Below are 19,506 nucleotides of genomic sequence, written 5' to 3'. Positions count from 1 at the left end.
CCTGGAGGTAAGCCCAGGAATCTGCTTCAACAATCACTCCAAATGATTGTAATGCACACCACATTTGAGAGTCAATGCTCTGGACCATGATGGGATGGAATTTATATATATATAAATATATATATATATAATTTTATATATTATATCATAATATATATTATATAATATTATATATTATGATATAATATATATTATTATATAATATATAATATCACTTGAGTATTAACATGACTTACAAATAGAAATAACTGTTGTGTCATAGTCGGGAAGAGAGATAATCCCAAGAGGAAATCACTATGACAGCTAGATGTAATACAGATTAAATATTGATCTCAAGAAAAGAGACTAGAATCTTAACATACTCTACCAGGCTTAATAAAATAACATGAAACAGTAAAGGAACTTCAAGCACACTTGTACCTCTATTCTACCCAGACAGAAAGGAGTGAGCAGATTCTCTGCCTCATTACTGTTATCCTTTACTACAAGGTATTAAAAATATTTTTAAAAGTGAGAATTTCCTCACAGTGACATTTTCAGGGTTTGGCTGACACCAAAATCTAGTGTTTATACAAATAACTTGAGATGAGTCTATGGACTTTTGCTAAGCCTGTTGAAAATTCCGTTAACCTGAGCAAGATTCATGATTACCTTTTACCCCAGATTTCTTAATCTGAAAAGTGGGATAATAATATCAAATTGCTGTGTTTACAGGAATTAATAAAGACATAAAATAAAAGATTCTCCTAATACGGGACTAATTTCACGTGGTCTAAAACATTTTTGGAACTAGCATAAGAACATATCCAGCCTCTAAGTAGTAACGTACTATGTTGAGCAATGTGACCACAAATATACATTCTAGAAAAATGTGCATCGTATTGAGTCCTTGTGCCTTTAATCATACAGTTCCATTGATTTCCATTATAATTTCAAAGTAGTGTTCAAATAAAAGAATTGCCTGAGAGATGTAATAAACATCAAACTTAAGAATCATTCAAAGAACATGCAGATATTGTCAAAATATAGTTTGCGTGCATTTATTCTTCTGCACAGTGCTGTTATAAGGAAAGTGGGTTGAATGTACAATTAATCCATGTAATCGTGGCACAATTATTAAAACAATGGTCACTTTAAATCTATTTTCCCCTGTATACCTTTTAGTTCCTAACACAGAATGGCCCTTACAGAGAATTTTTAAAAAACAAGTAAATTTCCCCCTGATTCTATGGCAGCAGTAAATAGCCCTGCAGATGACGTTAACTAATTCAGCAGAATTCACCAGCTAGAAGAGCCACATGAAGATTTTATTTTAGACAGACCTGATGTAATATAAGCCTATTTGACTTAACCTTAAGTATTACAGCATCTTTTAAAAGCAAGTCCCTTCCTGCTGTTTTACACTTTAATTACTTCTTTAATCGACTCATTAGTTGATTAACTTATCACTACTGGCAATAAGTACCTGTTCTAAGTAGGGGGGAGCTAATTGAAGCAGTGGTCTTTGAATGCTGCCTGGCTGCAGCCCAGCAGCTGGATGTTGGGCTTTGGGGGCAGCTGGGGGACTTCAAAGTCCACACACTAAATATCCGAAAAGCAAAATTATACCACTGCTATCATTAATTAAATCCTTTCCAAGTAAATTGCACTAAATCATTACCTACAATGCTTGGTTGTTCCTTTCCTTTCCCAGCTTAAAACTACTCTTACCCCATGAGCCTTGAATTCAGAGAATTTGAATTGAATTCGGTGCTTTACCAGCTAATGGCAATTACAGGCCACCGTGTATCTTGCCATTGTGAACATCCAGACATGTCGATATAGGCAAAAAAGAGCTATGGGCATTGAAGAGGAAGAAGGTCATGAATATACTGGATCTTAGCAAAAAAAAAATGAAAACCTCTTTTATTCTAGGTATTTGTATACAATGTAAGAATACTTGCTTCATGTTGTCATTCGGAAGATCATATTAAATATCACATCTTTTAGATGCACTAGTTCTGCACTTTATGTTAATTCATGTCCCTTTCAGCCATATATTTCCCTGGTCCAACAAAGAGACAATAGTAGTATTGCACAATTAGGAAGCAATTTATCAAGTGATGATGTTCTCATAACTCTTTCCATAAAAGATTTAGGTTTTACTCAATACTTAACAGCATTTAATGGGGGTTTAAAGGTCGAGAGTATTGAGGAAGAACTAACAATACAAGCCCTGCCAACTTCTCTTCGAGAAAGCGGGAGTATTCTTTCTCCTGACTCTCTGAATCCTTTTCCAGGCAATCAGGGAGACTTTGGTCAGGTAGCCTCCAGTTTCTCATAGAAGTTGAATCAGTACCTTTTCTTCCCATCAGTTGAAGCTTTGATTGAAATGTAATGAGGCAAAAACAAAGTGCTAATAAACAAGAATTGAAGTAATTAATGAACAATAATCTTTATACCTTCTACTTCTATTTAATTTAAGGACTTCATGGGGCTATAATGAAGCCATGGAGGTAACAATGAGTGTTCAAATGGCATAACCTGAGGCAGTGATGGGTAATGTTCCCAGTTCTGTAATAGAGAAAAGATTGGGAAAGACAGTGTTGCAATTCTTGATGCCAATCAGCTAGAATCATGAGAACCATGCAGATTATCTCACTAGTTAACGTGATGACTGCAAAATACCGTATATTGAGAGGCTATTAATTATCAGGGACTCTATCAGGCACTTGGAATATATTTTCTTAAGCCTCAAACCCATGCTATGATTTCCATTTACAGCATGTGAATCTCAGAATTGTTAAATATCATGGGATTATACCACTAGTTAGAAATGCAGCGGAGAAAGAAAGTCAGTTCTTTTAAATCCAATGTCATTTTTACTATTTGACTTTTCTTTTTTTCAAAACAGGCTGAAGGATTCATTTAGCTTTTAAGCTAAATTTCAGCATGTTTTATGAAAACAACAAAGGACTGATAAAGAGCATAGTTCTAGTCTCATATTTGATTTTAGCTGGTATAATTTTAAAGAAAATGTAATGTACTATCTGGTCTTTTGTTTCTATGACTGTAATGTAGATAACATACAGTAGAATCTCTATAACATTACTTGTTGGCTCTAAACGCCTGCTTAAATTTACATTTATATATAAGAGAAATATACAAGCAAACTGAAAAAAAGTGTTATGTGTAAGCAAAGAGGTGATGTTTAAGTTCATTCAATATTGCAATATATTCTTATTTAAAAGTTATTCCAGTAATCAACAACATTTATTGGGCTCCTGGTACGTGCCTACCTAGCATTGTGTAGTTACTAGAAAGGAAGTAGAGAGGAAGGAGCGGGATCCTTGTTTTTGCTAAGCTTATTATAGTTGGATGGAGCAGAGGAAGGAAGGAAGGAACAAACGAAAGGAAGGAAAGGATTACAAGAAGTCCATGAAGAAAAAATTTCAGACAGTGACAAGTGACACGTGGTCATGGTAGTCGTCTCAGAAGTGACATTTTAAGGGAGATCTAAATGTTGATGGAGGTGGCTATATGAAGTGACGGATCAACACTAATATTGAGCCATGGGAAGAGTATTCTGAGCAGAGGGAAGAGCAAATATAAAAGGTCTAAAAATGGAAATAGTTGATACGTTTGAAGAACTCTGAGAGAAAGAATGTGGCGGTAAAGGGGAAGTAGTCCCAGGCTTAATAATGTGCACAGGTGCATCCAGTTCTTTTATGTCATGTTTACTTGTCTCAATGCCCTTCAGTGGTAGAATTATAATGCTAAAACACGATTTATTGGTTCATATAGCCAGGTGTCACTTCTAAAGTTAATTTATTGATCCTGAACAGAAAGCAATATAAAATTTAAATTCATTTGTCACCCGGATGCCCTAGACTATAACTTAAAAGGTTAAAATCCATTGAAATGACTGTCAAATCATATGTATGTGTGCTGTTAAAGATTCTTCCAAAAAAGGCAAGAAAAGAGAAATACTACAAAAATCACAGTGATCTAGAAATTACAGGCTTATTAGGCATATTTTGTATTGTATGTTATGGTGTTTGCTAAAACTCATAGAAAACATGATGGGGGATGGGGTAAAAATCCTCAGAAAATAGCCTTAAAATGTTTTTCCAAAATGTTAAGTTTGATAGGCAGTAGTTCAAGAAAACATCTTTAAAAGCAATTCTGAAGGAAATTAGAGCTGGCTTAGTAAACATTTTCATTAGCTCAGTAAATTTCCCCAAGGATCCAAAGTGGCCAAGCTATACACTGTGCTTTCCCTCACTTTTCTTCCCTCTCATTTAGGATGAGGTTAGCTTTTTGCAGTCATAGAAAATGTGGAAATTAATTAATCCTACATCATTCTAAGTCAGGTATTGTGATTAGTCTCTAAACGTCCTTAGGTTTACTACGATTATTAGTCATACTTTCTTTTTTCAGTATAAAACCACTCAATAAGATTAGAGCCTTAACTCAAATACTAATCAAACAAAGTTTTTAAAAATAATTATCATTCTGAATCAGATAGTAAATTACAAAAGCAAATTTGTCATCCAAGATAGGTGGAACCCAACGAACTGTATGTCACTATATGTATCATTATGAATATAACACTATGTATGTATATAAACTAAATATATATATATATCGTTATAAATATAACACTATACACATATACACATATGTAATATTAGCTGCAGTCGAGCAGCTAAAGAAAAAATATGGGCACCTCTTTCTCCATAGGATCAATGTACCAAAAAAGATACAGGCAATTATTTCTAAATAGGTAGTGTAAAATAAATCTGATATCCTAAATTTGATCAAATTCTTCTTTGTTAACACTAAACTAACAGTGAAGATCCGCAAGTTGCAAATAACCTTGTCTGTTTCATTCATTAAGTTATAATTCAGACTTATGTTCCCAGCAGTTAGGATTTAGCTTCCCAGTTGTAGGGTGATTGCTTAAGTGAATGCACACAGGCTGCTATTAGCTTTGCCACCCAAATTCTGCACCAGAAGATGGATCTTACACCTTCTACTATAGTTAGTAACATATTTTAACATTTCAACTTACTTATTTAATAGTTAAATTTACTATTCTATTATTTAAAGAAATAGGATTTCTATAATCTACCTTCCTTTCATCATTTCTTCTCCAAACATGATTCTCCATGGCTAAGTGGATTTAGAAGATTATAAACTTTATTCTTTAATTTATTTCTATGCAAAAATGAGAGACATTTGATTGAAATTGTTTGAAATTACTATTTAGACATTTTACTTAGAGTTATATTTTCCATACTTCCTGTCTCAGCCTGGGCCACACTAACAAAATACAAAAGTTTGTGAGCAACAGAAATGTATTTTTCACAGTTTTGGAGTATGGAAGTCCAAGTCAAGGTACCGCACGGTTGGGCTCTGGTGTGAGCCGTCTTCCAGGCTGAGGAGTGCTGTCTTCTCGGGTCCTCACAGATCAGAGAAGCAGAGACAGGAAGCAAACTCTTGGACTCCTATAAGGCTCCATCTTCATGATTTTATCAAATCCTAATTACCTCCAAAGACCCCACTTACTGATATCGTAAATTGGTGGGAAGGGTTTTAACATGCAGATTTTGGGTGGACACAAACATCAGTCCATAACTCTTCTCGAGTCCCACAGTGGGAAAACCTCTTCACTTTTCCATTTGGCTCAGCTTCCCTTCACCTTTTTCACAAAGACTAAAAATTTTTCATTCTAAGGTAGCCTCGTGTGCACAGATGAATTTCTGCGGGAGGCTTTGTGTGAACACGCACTCGCGCACGGTGGAAGTCCGTGGAGGAGATCAGTCTACTCACCACACCAACTTCGGAGGCTGCGCTGTAGCTCACCTGAGTTAGGGAGCTGCCTGACATCCGTGGTGCTGGTGGCTTGGCTTGTCCTAGGTCAGCTTGTGCTCAAAGTAAGAGGAAGACCACATGGCTGGGGAAAGAGAAGGAAGAAGGAACAAAAGGATGACAGGCTAGCTCAGAAAAATTTCAGATTTGGCTCCAGGTCACAGTAATAAAGCAAGTCAAATGAATTCTTTGGTTCCCCAGCGCATACAGAAGTTATGTTTACACTGTACTGTAGTTTATTAAGTTTGCCATAGCATCAAACCTAAAGAAGTTGCATACTTTAATTTAAAGATATTTTATTGCTAAAAAACATTATTCATCATCTGAACTTTCAGGGAGTCAGTGTTTTTACTGTTGAAGAGGACTACCTCCGTACTGATGGCTGCTGAGTGAGCAGGTGGTGGTGGCAATTGCTTAAAATAAAATAATGAAGTTTGCTGCCTCAGTTGACTCTTCCTTTCACTTGAACAGGTAGAGGCCATTGTGGGTTATTCATTAGCCAATTTCAATATTGTTGTGTCTCAGGAAATGGGGAGGCCTGAGGAAGGGAGGGAGATGGGGAATGTCTAGTCCGTGGATCAGTCAGAACACAAGCAGCAATGTTTATCTATTAAATTTGCTGTCTTAAATGCATGTGGTTCATGATGCCTCGACACAATTATAATAGTAGCACTAAAAATCACTGGTGACAGATCACCATCACAACAATAATGGAGAAGTTTGAAATGTTGTAAGAATTACCAAATGTGACACAGAGATATGAAATGAACCAATGCTGTTGGAAAACAGTCACCTGTCGACTCATTTGATACAAGGTTGCCACAAGCCTTCTATTTGTAAACAATGGGTATCTGGAAGTGCAATGAAGCGAAGCACGATGAAACGAAGAATGCCTGTATGAAAATTAGTGGCATTTTTTTCTTATTCTAAAAATGCAGAGAAGAATTTGGCTGTATGATTTATAATCATTTAACACAAGAAGAAATGTTTTTGGTTTTGGTTGGCCCCATTACACATTTTATTTTAGTTATGCTTTTGCTTGTTTGTTTTCATTAGACAGGAACTCTGCCAGCTTGATTTGACGGCTGTATCTATGTCACACTAAAAATGATTGTATATATAAAATATACAGAAAATTCCACCACATAAGTGAGTTAATATTTTGCCATATATGCTTCAAATTTCTCTCAATCTCTGTGTCAAATAAAATATTAACAGCTAAAGTTTCATACACCCCCAGTCCTTTCTCTGCCTGACCTCCTCAGAGGTAATTATGACTGTGACTTTGGTATGCCCCGTCTGTTTCATGCTTTTAATACACAAGTTTTGTAAGTATAAAGAATATGTAGCATTGCCGTTTTCTTGTTAAATATGTGTAATAATTCCTTTCACAACTTGTTTGTGTCCTTCAACTTAATTTTCTGAATCTTATTCATGTTGATACATGTTGATTTAGTTCATTTGAACAGTCATATTATATATTTCAATGTGTGAAAAAGCAAAATATTAAAGTCTCTTTTACTTAATCTTAAAATTCAAGAAATATGTTTTTTAAAAATGAGAATATGAAGAGTAAAAGAGCAAAGGAAATTGTGAAGTCGTTTGATTAGTAAAATTGTAAAATATGAGTATTCAGAAGAGTATCAGTGAAATACCATAAATGTCCCCAATTATTAGTTGAATTCAATTTTCTTGAACAACTATTTACTATGTAGTTCCATTGACTTAATTGTGGACCTCTGAACAAACATATTTTTAAAATTTTCTAATTTAATAATAGTATAGGATAATACAGATTCCCATTTTATAAAATTGTGTTTTTGTTTTGATTACTATTTTTAATCAGTATTTGACTGTATACTTTCCTTGTAAGAGATTCTTTGCAATCATTCATGTTTTGTGGTTCTGGATGGCCTCCAATTGGGCTACATATGATAAGAGCTTTGCCCTGTTTATGCAAAAGTTGAATCAGAGGCCATTAGCAACTTATCCTAAATGGAATAACCACAAACCATAACTAATATTAATATAAACATACTTTACTTAAAAAGATCTCATCTGAACAGTCCCCTAGTACAACTTTACATTTTAATGCAATTCCACATGTACCAGTAGAATAAAATCACAAAATCTGTGGACAAGAGTTTTTTGAGTCAAGGACACTTGAATTCAAAGACTTGATCCACATGCTATCATTAAAATTTTGCTTTTGACAAGCGATTGTCTTAAATTCTCATTTATCAAATATTTCTTATTTCTAAGTTAGCACATGAAAGCATTTTTATACGCATAATTTTTAATCCTCATATTACTTTCTGAGATAGGAATCATTATCACCATTTTTTAACCCCCAGTAAGGTTTCTGAAGTTCACTGTTTTAAGTATTTTGCCCCAAATCCCATAGTCAGTATATCATGGAAAAGGAGTCACAATAGTGTTTCTGACTTCTGCAAATTCCACTACTTAGATTTTCATGCATGTAGTGGATTGAACCGCTTCCCCAAATACTTCTGTCCATCAGGAACTTCAGAATGTGACTGTATTTGGAAATAGAATTTTTGCAGTTGTAAGTAGTTAAAGACCCAGCGATGAAATCATTCCAGATTTAGCATGGATCCTAAATTCAAAGATTTTATAAGACAAAGGGACACAGAAAGAGTAGAAAAGTCATGTGAAAGTGGAGGCAGAGACTGGAGGCATGCCTCCACAAGCCACAGAATGCCAAGGGCCACCAGACTCAGGGAGAGGTTAGCAAGGCTCTACAGGTGCACGCCTTGCTTTCCATCCCCTGGCCTGCTGCTCCCAGGGACATGCCTCAGCCCTACACTGGGATGGACCGAGAGGGTGTCCTGTATTGGCTGGATCTACCATGAGTAGAGCTTTCATCGCAGTGAGTAGAGAAAACGAGGAGGGAATGGGAGAAGCTCAATGGCTTAAATCCCAGACTCTTATTCTTACAGATATTTAGGAGCTTATCTTCAATCAATGTTTCTTCATTTCCTGTATGACAATAGGACAGTTTCCAGAGACTTTAAATGCGTTTTTATATTTTTATATAATTTTCACTGGTTATGGTTGTCTTACTAGGGAGAAATCTGTGTAGCTCCTCAAACTGCCATGCTAGGGGCACCTCCAAACATACTAAAGACTGTGAAAGAAAATGCCTTTGTTTAGGAAATATATTTTAATATATAATATATTTAATTTAGTATATTTGAATTATCATTGATAGAAAATACCTTTAAGTGTAGAAACATGAAGGAAGATATGGCAGAATATGGCAGACCACCTTTGACTAATACTGAGTTTCTAAAAGGTTGAATTATACTAAAATAAACATATCGTATGTAGTAAAAAATATAAGAACTGTTCATAGAATATTTTATGGCTTTTCAAGATGATAATAGATAAACACAATGTTGTAATTGGATGTTTACTGAAGTGAAAAGAAAGAAAAGTTCAAATATTCCAAACTTCTTATTCTGATTCAACCACAGATATAAACATAAAAGTACAGGTCTCAGAAAACTTATTAAGAAAACTGTTTAAACTGTACATAAAATAATTAGAAACTCTTTTATTTGTAATATTGATGTAGTCCTCTAATGAATCTACTTTTTACAGATAAGTTTGTATCTGCACGTTTGGGCACTCTAATAAGTATTCTGGCATATTAATTTTCTTTGTAACATTTTAAATTACATAGTTTTCCTTGACAATAATTATTTGAGTCATACAATACCATTTATAGTCATTAGACTTGAAGAAACAGTGCCATTGATTTCTAAATTTATCTTCTTTACTAACTGCCCGAATAAATGGAAGAAAGGGGTTAATAATATATTGGCACAAAGTTTATTCCAGTATGATCTAAAAAAAAAAAAAAGTTTGAGAGACTAGATGTTTAACAGCAAAGAAAAAACAAGGGGAATAAAAATATAAAATCCAGATAATCTAATTAAAGTTGTAATTACTAGTTAAAACTTTCTGAATATTTCAATGTAGTTTCTCTTATCAGTATATTCTCTTCTAAAGCTGTTCCAATTGCATGTAATTCTAATGTTTCAAAAACAATATTTTAAAGTTCCTTTGACATGAAACATTATGGTCATTAAAAAGTGTGTATATGCTAAATGCGATTAGTGCTTGTTTTGGTTACACAGTTTAACCTGATGCTACCTGCTCTAATGCATACTTGGCAGCCTTTCAAAAAATCAAACAGATGTTTTCTGTTTCCCATAGAGAGAAGGAGTGTCTGTGTGTTTGTGTGAAGGAGGGTATATAGCCATCCATTGGGAGTTCCAGATGGCTCACAATGCTACCTGCACATTTACACTTAGTGGTGTTACGTATAAATTTGTTAACATTATCCTTTTATAGTTTTGACATCCTTGAGATGGAAAATTAGTTTAAGAAATATTCTTTTTTCATGATGTGAATACTGAGTGACATATGTTAGAAGTATATAAGAGTGCCTGGCATATTGGAGTCTATGTTAAATATATATTGGATTTATATATAATATTGAATTTGTTTCTACATGAAACCAGAAAAAAATCTGGCAATTAATATGTTATTTGTGCATATACACAACAATGTCAGATTTCACAAGTTCATTTATATAAATCAATTTTCCAAATAGAGACCTTTATTTTGAAGCATGCAGAAATTTGGGCAGCATTGTAACACAAGCAAAACATTGAGACTCCAATTAGTCAATTGGTCATCATTTTAAAGAAGCAAATTACCAACTGTCCATGCACATCAGAAGACCTTATCTCCTAAAAATACACGGAAAGGAGAAACATAAAAGTATCAGAAACTTAAATAACATTTTTATACAAATGCTTCACAATTGCATTCAAAATATGATGAAAAGTTGAGTTTATATACCAGTTAATAATGGAAAAAACAGAATTCTTTGAAATGTACAAATGATTTTGGTAAACATATTGGAAAAAAAATGACTTACCCAGATACTTCTTGCAGACTATCTTTTATTACATATATTTCTAACTTTAAACCTATTGATTTAAATGGCTTTACTTATTGAACTTCTGTATGTGCAAAAGGTTTGTGTTGTAAGAAACAGCAAGTGGTAGCACAGAACCAAATGTCCACACCCCAAAACTGATATCTTATATCTAAAATTATGTTAAGATTAAACATATCTCCTTCATAACCTACAAGTCATCAGATTGTTTCAAATTCTCTGTTTCCCAATCCCATGGTGAAGCATGAAGTGCTCCAAACTCAAATTTATGTAGATTCGAGGCAAGTATGAATACTTTTCTGGTACTTTCAGTCTCCAGATCTAAAACGGTTGTCTTCCTTTAACTTCAGCAATACTCTGCAGCATTCAGCACGTTTATTCACATGCACCTGCCAAAAACTGTAATTAAAAAAATACCGTAGAAATGTCAGAATTTACAGAAGCTGTGTGTGTGTGTGTATGTGTGAGTGTGTATGCATGTATCTGTAAGAGAACAAATGTGGGGTGATAATTCAAAGGGATTATATTTCTCATCACATAGAAAACAAATAAAAAATGCATGCTTTCTTTTCTGGGAGTTTAAAACAGAGCACTGAAAATGAGATATATGTATAGATAGTTAACCACACTTAGAAGTAGAATGCAATTTGTTATTTTATGGAAGATATGGGCATAAATTATATACATAACAAAAATTTTGATGCCTAAATTTAGAAACTAGTAAAAATAAAATCTATCATATTTGTAGAACCTCAACATTTTTCTAGAGTAAAAAAGAGGACAAATTAAATATAGACGATACTCCTTCACATGGCTAGCTTTAATGTGACTTCAAATTAGTTGTTAAAGTACATGGAGTATGATAAAGAAATACATACATTCATGCACATATTCATATAAAAGGCATGCATACTTTGGAGATTAGGTGGGGCATAGAATCACACAGTAGAAAAAAAGATACGGTTATTTTCATTTTTACAATTCCAGGAGAACTTTCACTGTTCTCTAAGATCAAAAAGATATTACTTGCAGAAAGTATGCCACTTTCTGTGACAATTTTTTCATATACTTGACATAAAAGCTACACTATTAATGATCTATGGCATAAAAAATGTTTTTGGGATGAAACTTTAAATTCTATTCTCATTTGATCCTATTGAAAGCCAAAATATCCGAAGACCACCTATGTAGTTAATGATTCTGAGGTCACATATATTTAACTTGGGGCTCCTCAATGAGTTATAATGTACTGATAAAAGCCTTAGCATTTAATGTGCAGTTTTAGGTTTACATTCATTTTTCCTATCGAAAGGTGAAGAACTTGCATCAGATACTCAATGTTGTTGGTGATAAAAAGAAAGGTTAAGAAACAATGGTTTGGTTATGTTTAAGCAGATTTAACCCCCCCAAAGGTATTAAAATTTAGCAGATATAATATATTGGTGCACATTAGCAGAAAGAATATAAATTCTGTATAGGATGTTATATTTTTTAAAATGGAAAATGCAAATGGCTGCACAGAATTTTATGCTACTAATAAATATACATGGATATTTGGAAGAATTGGTGTGCTCCCAGGATACAATGAGTGTCAATAAGAAAGTCATCTAGGACTATTTCTCAGATTGGTTTCTCATGTTATGTATTGATGTGGCTCCTTATTTCATAGCAACCAACACTGTAAAGCAATCAAGACTACCAGTAGTGAGTATTAGTTGCTGATGTAAGTGCAACAGGGGAAAGTTTTAACTTACTAAATTGGCCTCAATTTCTTCATTATAGTCAGATTTAACTTTGTATTATCACACATTTTTATCTTCCGTTCTTTATTTTACCAGGATTAAAATTGAGATAATAGAGAAAGAAAGAGGAGTGTGTTTTCATCTTTAGGAGTATGTAAAAAGATGGGGAGCTTTCCTGTGGATTATAAGGAATTAGTATAATCTTAATCCTTAAATTAAAAAATCCAAGAGAATACTATAGATCAATCTTTAATATTAATAAACGCTTAAAACTTAAGATGGTGAAAAGTGATTCCCATGTTAGGAATATCTCATTACATTCAATCCAAGTTAAACCTAGGGATATGAAGATGATTTAACATAAGAAAATTTATTAATAGGTTTATAACACGTTGACTAAAATCCTAAAAACATTTGAATATATGTAGAACTGACATTTGATAAAATTCAACAACGATTCCTAATAAAAATTTATAAATAAGAATGGAAATCTTCTTTAGGTGATAAAGATAACTTATTTTAAACTAAGAGCTTCATTATATTCACTAGTAAAATCTCAGAGGAATTTTATCTAGATGTGAAAAATGAGATCCTCATTATCACATAGCTATTTGATACACTGCTGACTGTCCTAGTCAATGTAATAAAGAATTTAAAAAGAAATATAGATACAAGTTCTTGAGGAGAGGCAAAAGAGCCACTACTATGAGTCACATGTGTGGTTATTTCTTATATTTTTTATGCCCAGAATAGTTTTAATATACAATGCTTTTCATATTTAGCAAATATTTAAATGTGACTTTTTAAAAATATAACATTATATAAGAGGTATCTGCAAAAGGTAAGGCTTTTATGTGATATTATTATTTTGTCAAATACAAACTGACATACTTTCAAATTCATACCCACGTCAATATTGTATCATTGGACTTTTTATTTTAAAATACAGGAACTCTAAAATATATTGTTGAGTAAGTTTTCCAATTGTCAATACTTTAGAAAGTCCGTATTTTTATTCTGAAATTAAGTCTATCTCACAAATTTCATTGAAATGTCCTTTATCTTTTGAAAAATGATGAGATCAGGTGAAAATTTTAATTTTGTTTCTATATCCACAGTTTGCAAATATAAATAAAAAGAAAATATATGTGTGCAGACAGACAGACACAGACACATACACACATTATAACATTTATCAATCATCCATTTTTCTCCCTACACTAAACAGGTTTATGAAAAGTCTGGCAAATATAGTTTTTACAACTGCCTTTCATGGACCAGAAAAATCAGCCTAACCAAAAAACCGGGAATCTGTAGAGAATTCTTTGTAATAGTAAGCAACACAATAATGCATTTGGTAATCTTTGAATGACTTTAAAAGACAAAGTACCTCTATGAAGAGAATCCTGCCTTATTAATTCATCAGATGTGACTTGGAGTCCTGTTGACAAAATGCTGCTTTAAAGTTCTGTGGCATCCACAGCTAAATGAACATGCTGCTTTTAGCATGAATGCCAGAGGCTGGGAGATCCTAACAAGATAACTTTCAGGATCAAAAGAATACTTCATGTAGGAGACTTGGAACAAATATATTATCCTAAAGCCATCCATCAACAAAAAAACAATTAATGCCTGACACTAATCAAATGCTAACAATGGCTGTATTATTATAATATGACTCTGTTGAGGGTATAACTCTTTAATTGATACACTTTATAAGAGTAGCAATTCCGCTAATCTACTATTCTTTCCAAATAATAGTTATATAAATTGATAAGCTATTATTTGGGGGTTTTTTTAGTAGATATTTTAGAAATACACTTCCTTTCTATCTAAGCTGCCACTGAACAAGCAAACAAAAAATAATGAAAAAGATTAAAAAATTGTGGAGATGTTTGCCAAATAGCATCAAATTGAGTAAGGACAAATATCTCAAAAGCTTTGTCACCACATTTTAGTATGGTTAAGTAAAAGTATTAGGGCAAGATCAAACAAGATAAAGCCAAGATGTAAAACCAAGGGGTGGGGGTGGAGGTCATTAATTGGTGTTATAAAATAGATTCCCATGGTAAATGTTAATGTGGTGTAGCTTATGCCATTAAAATGTAAATATGGCTAAAATTTTAGGTGCAATCATCTAGAGAATAGAAACTATTAAATAGCAATGTGAAAGATTGCCTGGAGTCCATCAACTTGGTTAATACAATTGAAACTGTGTGATTGCAGTAAACTTCTTTTGGAAAACTCAGTTTTTAATCTAAACAAATTATCTTTTATTTACCTTCTTGAATTAGAAAAGCTGGCTGTTAGAGATATAAATTAAATTGTAAACTAAGTTTTCATCCGAGAAATCTGTAAGGAGTGACTATGTAACCAACTTTCATAGATGGACTCATATTTATCTGGCTTGATGTAGACGGATTGTTCAGAGGACCATGCAAACTTTCTCCCAACATTTATCATTCCATATACAGACGTAACATCTACCTACTGATGACTCTCATCTTACATTCTAAGGCAAAGACAGTCCCAAACTTGGGTGAAATGTAAATTCATTGTAAGTCAAAGTTTTTATAAAAAATATCATAATAATGATGGAATTTAATAATATGCAAACTTTCAATGACAATGCTGAAAAATTCTATAGATACACCAAAAGTACTGATACTTCTTTATTATTTCCAAGTACATACACATGCAGGTGTGTGTGCATGCATACACACCGCCCCCCTCCCCAACACACACACACATCTAGAGATATTGAAATACTAGGAACTTAGGGGGAAGACTGGCTGAGTTGACACTGAACATAGAAAGGTAAATAAGTGGAACTTTAATTACTTTGATCCGTCATGCCTTGTAGCTATGTGTCAGCCTAAGCCAACACAAGTGACATGGAACAAAGGCCATGGCTGCTTCAACGGAGTAACACATTTATAATGGTTGATTAATAAGTTTATTGAATTGTACTGTGCTCTGCACTAAAAATAAAACTATAGAAATTTGGGACCTATAGAAGTCATATTTGTCATATCTATATCTATTTGTATTAATATGGACTATAGGTGCATAAATATGTAAATCTAGATGAATGCATGCATATCTGACTTATATACATATGCCAAATATATGTTTCTTGAGAGAGAGGTAGAATTCCCCATTTTAAAATTAGAATATTTAAATGAATAAAATAATAGTTTTACAGCAAGCAATAAACTGTTTCTTTAGTTCATTTATGAAGAAATACAGCCAAATCATTACAAAAAGATATATGTAGGATTGAAACAACTAGTTGGTTGGCTGCTTAAAAAGAAAAATTTCCCCCAGTGGTTTAGTATAATACGCATATAGTAGTATGAAAGTGGTAGAGGATTTTGAGCAAATGAAAAAAAACGCTATTATTTTGCTTCACTTTATTTTTCCAAGCCAAAAAAATTGCTTTAACATTTGCGGATATTTTTAAGAAGAACAAATGAAAGAGAAAGAAACTTACCTTTCCTTCTAATAGTATATAGAGCTTTACACTATAAATCAATTTCCAACAATGCTTTGAAGTTTTCAAATTTTAGAGATTTGCCATTTTGTGGTTCCACAGAAAAGAGCATAACTAAAAATGTACTTAACTTAGATATTAGAAGTTGTAACCAGAGGCCTGTTCATTCTAGGCAGCTCTTGGGGTTAAAGGCTCAACTGCTTATCAATATGAACTACTTTTTGCAAAGATACAGCGTCCCATCAAAGAAAGAGCCTTTGTTTTTCTATCACTGGTCATGATACTAAAAATAGGAAAAAAAATGAATATCGAGTTTAATTTAGGCATAGTCACTGTGTAGCATTGCATATTTTAGTATTCTTTAAAAACATATGGATTTTCTATGATTTCTTCAAGTATAAAATGTTCTTCCATGAAACTTTTTCTATGTAGTTCTCTATTTTGGTCCTTATTTCAGTAGACATTAAAAGTTAAGTGCATCCACATTTCCTATCCTTTTGAGGTTTTCTTTTCTTTTTGTATTGAAATAAAATAACTCAAGTCTAATACCTTCCTCAAGTAATCCCTAGAATCTCTAGGGAAGACAGTCATCTCCTGTTTTTTTTTTTGTTTTTGTTTTTTTTTGTTTTTTTTCATCTCTGGCTGTGAACTGCCCCTGTCAGGCAACAGCAGTGGGCTAATCTCTGCTTTTCTGTGCCACTTAAAATGTCTGCATTGAGTGGTATACTTTGAAAGGTCAATACTATAGTTCCTCTGGAAAACGTCATTAAGGAATTAAAACTAAAATGGACTATGTATTAAAATTTGTCTAGCCAACTTCTCCCTTGCAGTTCATCTGTTTTTCGCTTACACTGGGAGGTTCTTGTTAGCTATTTCTCTTTTTCGCCCTGTGGTGCTAGTCTATTTCCTCCACAGGAACCTCCACATTTAGTTCCTTTCTTCCTTCCGGCTCCTTCCACAGACTTCTACCATAGGATGCTAAAGATCTCCTCTTACTATACAAATTATCCTTCTGCTGAGCTGCCTATTTCACACTGTTCAAACTGGTATAACCTTTCACACTATACTGGAAGCACTTACCAACTTCTTATAAAGAATTGACATTTTTCTTACTCAACAAACATTTGAGCCCGCTGCCAACACAATACGAAGGTACTTGGCTTACATATTCATGACCAAAAGTTTATCAAAATGATTCATTCCAAAGTACAAGAGTCTGACACAAAGACAAATTTCAGCTTTCTGCCTTAGAACCACAGGAAATAATGTGTGAACAGATTAAATGTAGCTGATATTTTCCCCTCAAGTCTTCTAATAGTCAAGGTCAAACAAATATTGTGGTACCTGAACACTTAAAATAACTTAAATGCAATTAAAATTAGATATAACATTTCTTCCATTGTTTATTTTACTTTGTAATTAAAAAATGAATTAGAAGCAAATTCTATTCCCAGCTATGATGGAGTAACTTGTATGAGAAAAAAAGCCCTGCCAGGAACAAGTAATAAAGCTGGATAAAATACAGAACTAACAAACAAGAAATAAACAGACAAAACAACTCTCTGAAGTCATTGGACAGTGGGGGTCAATATCCAGATGGGATTGAAAGATGATAGAAACCAGAAGACAATAGAATTACATCTTTAAAGTATAATAATAATAAAATAACAATAATACTAAAAGACAATCTAAAATTCTACTTCCAATTAAAATACTCTAATAAAAATAAAGACAAAAATAAATATGTGTTCAAACATATGAGACAAGGGAATTAATTTTTTGGAGCTCACTGAGAACTTCTAAAGGGAGTACTGAAGACAAAAGAAAAATGATTCCTGATAGAAATACAAATATATAACAAAAATAAAGAACAGTGGAAATTCTAAACACGTGGATAAATCCAAAGCGATATTTTCTGTACAAAGCAGTAATAACCTCTTATAGGTTTTGTAAACAAATACATATTCAGATACATGTTAGTAAAAGTATAAGAGGCATTAGGGGGGGTAAATGGAGTTAAAGTATGCTAAAGTCCTTGAATTATCTGGGATGTGGTGATTGTTTTAATTGATATTTGAATTTAATGTGTTAAATATGCAAGTTGTAAAGTCTGGACAGCTGTTTTCAAGTGTGGTCTGTGAACTCCTGGCTGATCCCTGAAAGGCTTCTGGGGGGTCCAAAAAAATCAAAGCTATTTTTCTAATCATAAGACCTTATTTATTATTTTCATTGTATTGAATTGTACTTTTTGCAAAACTAATGCTGGTATTTTGTTTTCAATCATATCAGAGGCACCAAATAATATCAGTAACCATTGTATTCTTCTTATATACTCAAAGGAAAACAAACAAAAACCTGTTTTAAGAATGCCCTTGAGTAGATATTATTAATATTCCGTGTGATGAAATGGGAAGCCCACATAAAGCTATTCTCTTGCACATCAAAGTATGATGGTTATCTCAAAGAAACTATCAAGCATGTGTGTATTTGGATTGTGAGCTAAACTAGCCCCTTTCTCCTTAAAGATTATTTTTACTTGAAAGAATGCCTGAAAAGGAAATATGCTAATTCAAACTTGGTGTCTGGTAGACATTTACTTAAGAATAAACCAAACGACCTACAATCTCAAGAAAAGCAAGAGTGTTTGTTGCCAGTCACAAAATTTGAACTTTCAAGCAAAAATTGAATGATCAAAAACTTATATCTATTAATATAAACCTTATAGCCAGCCCACCAACACTTTCAGATGAGACTGGTAATGTTAACTATAAATATTAATCTTAATATATTATATGATACATATCAGTGTTTGAAAGATATGCATAACTTAGCAAACCAATATTTTGCAAAAGACTAATGCACATTTTCAAAGCATGCAATGGTAAAACTAATTTTTTCAAAATGCAAGCAGACCAGTGGATTTTCACGTAACAGCATATGTAAAATATACTGATATGGGTAGTAAGGAGGGCACGTACTGCATGGTGCACTGGGTGTTATACGCAACTAATGAAGCATCGAACTTTACATCGGAATCCGGGGATGTACTGTATGGTGATTAACATAATATAATAAAAAAAATCATTAAAAAATATATATATACTGATATGGTTTCAGATTTCACATTGCAACTAACCTTTAAGAAACTACTGTTTGTTGAGATTCATTGTAGTGGCAAAGAAAAATATTGACAATTATCTTAAAAGACTATTAATATACTCCTTTTTCCAATCGTATGTTTTGCAGAAGAAGGGAGAGGAGAAGAAGAAGAAAAAAGAAGAGGAGAAGGAGAAAAAGGAGAGTGGAGTGAGGGAGGTGGAGAAAATTGAGGAAATCTTACCATGTGAGACAACATGGATGAAACTGGAGGACATTATGCTAAGTCGCAACGTTATGCCAGGCGCAGAAGGACAAATACTTCATGA

The 19,506-nt window shown here is 33.2% G+C and overlaps 1 pseudogene; it reads left to right on the top strand.

Annotated features, from left to right (window-relative positions):
* Positions 1-19,506, top strand: part of LOC100466972 — a 115,033-nt pseudogene that overhangs the window by 61,266 nt on the left and 34,261 nt on the right.

Source organism: Ailuropoda melanoleuca, chromosome 2, assembly GCF_002007445.2.
Source record: "Ailuropoda melanoleuca isolate Jingjing chromosome 2, ASM200744v2, whole genome shotgun sequence".
Lineage (NCBI taxonomy): Eukaryota > Metazoa > Chordata > Mammalia > Carnivora > Ursidae > Ailuropoda > Ailuropoda melanoleuca.
Note: the sequence above shows the minus strand (reverse complement) of the source record. Positions and strands in the feature narration are given on the sequence as shown.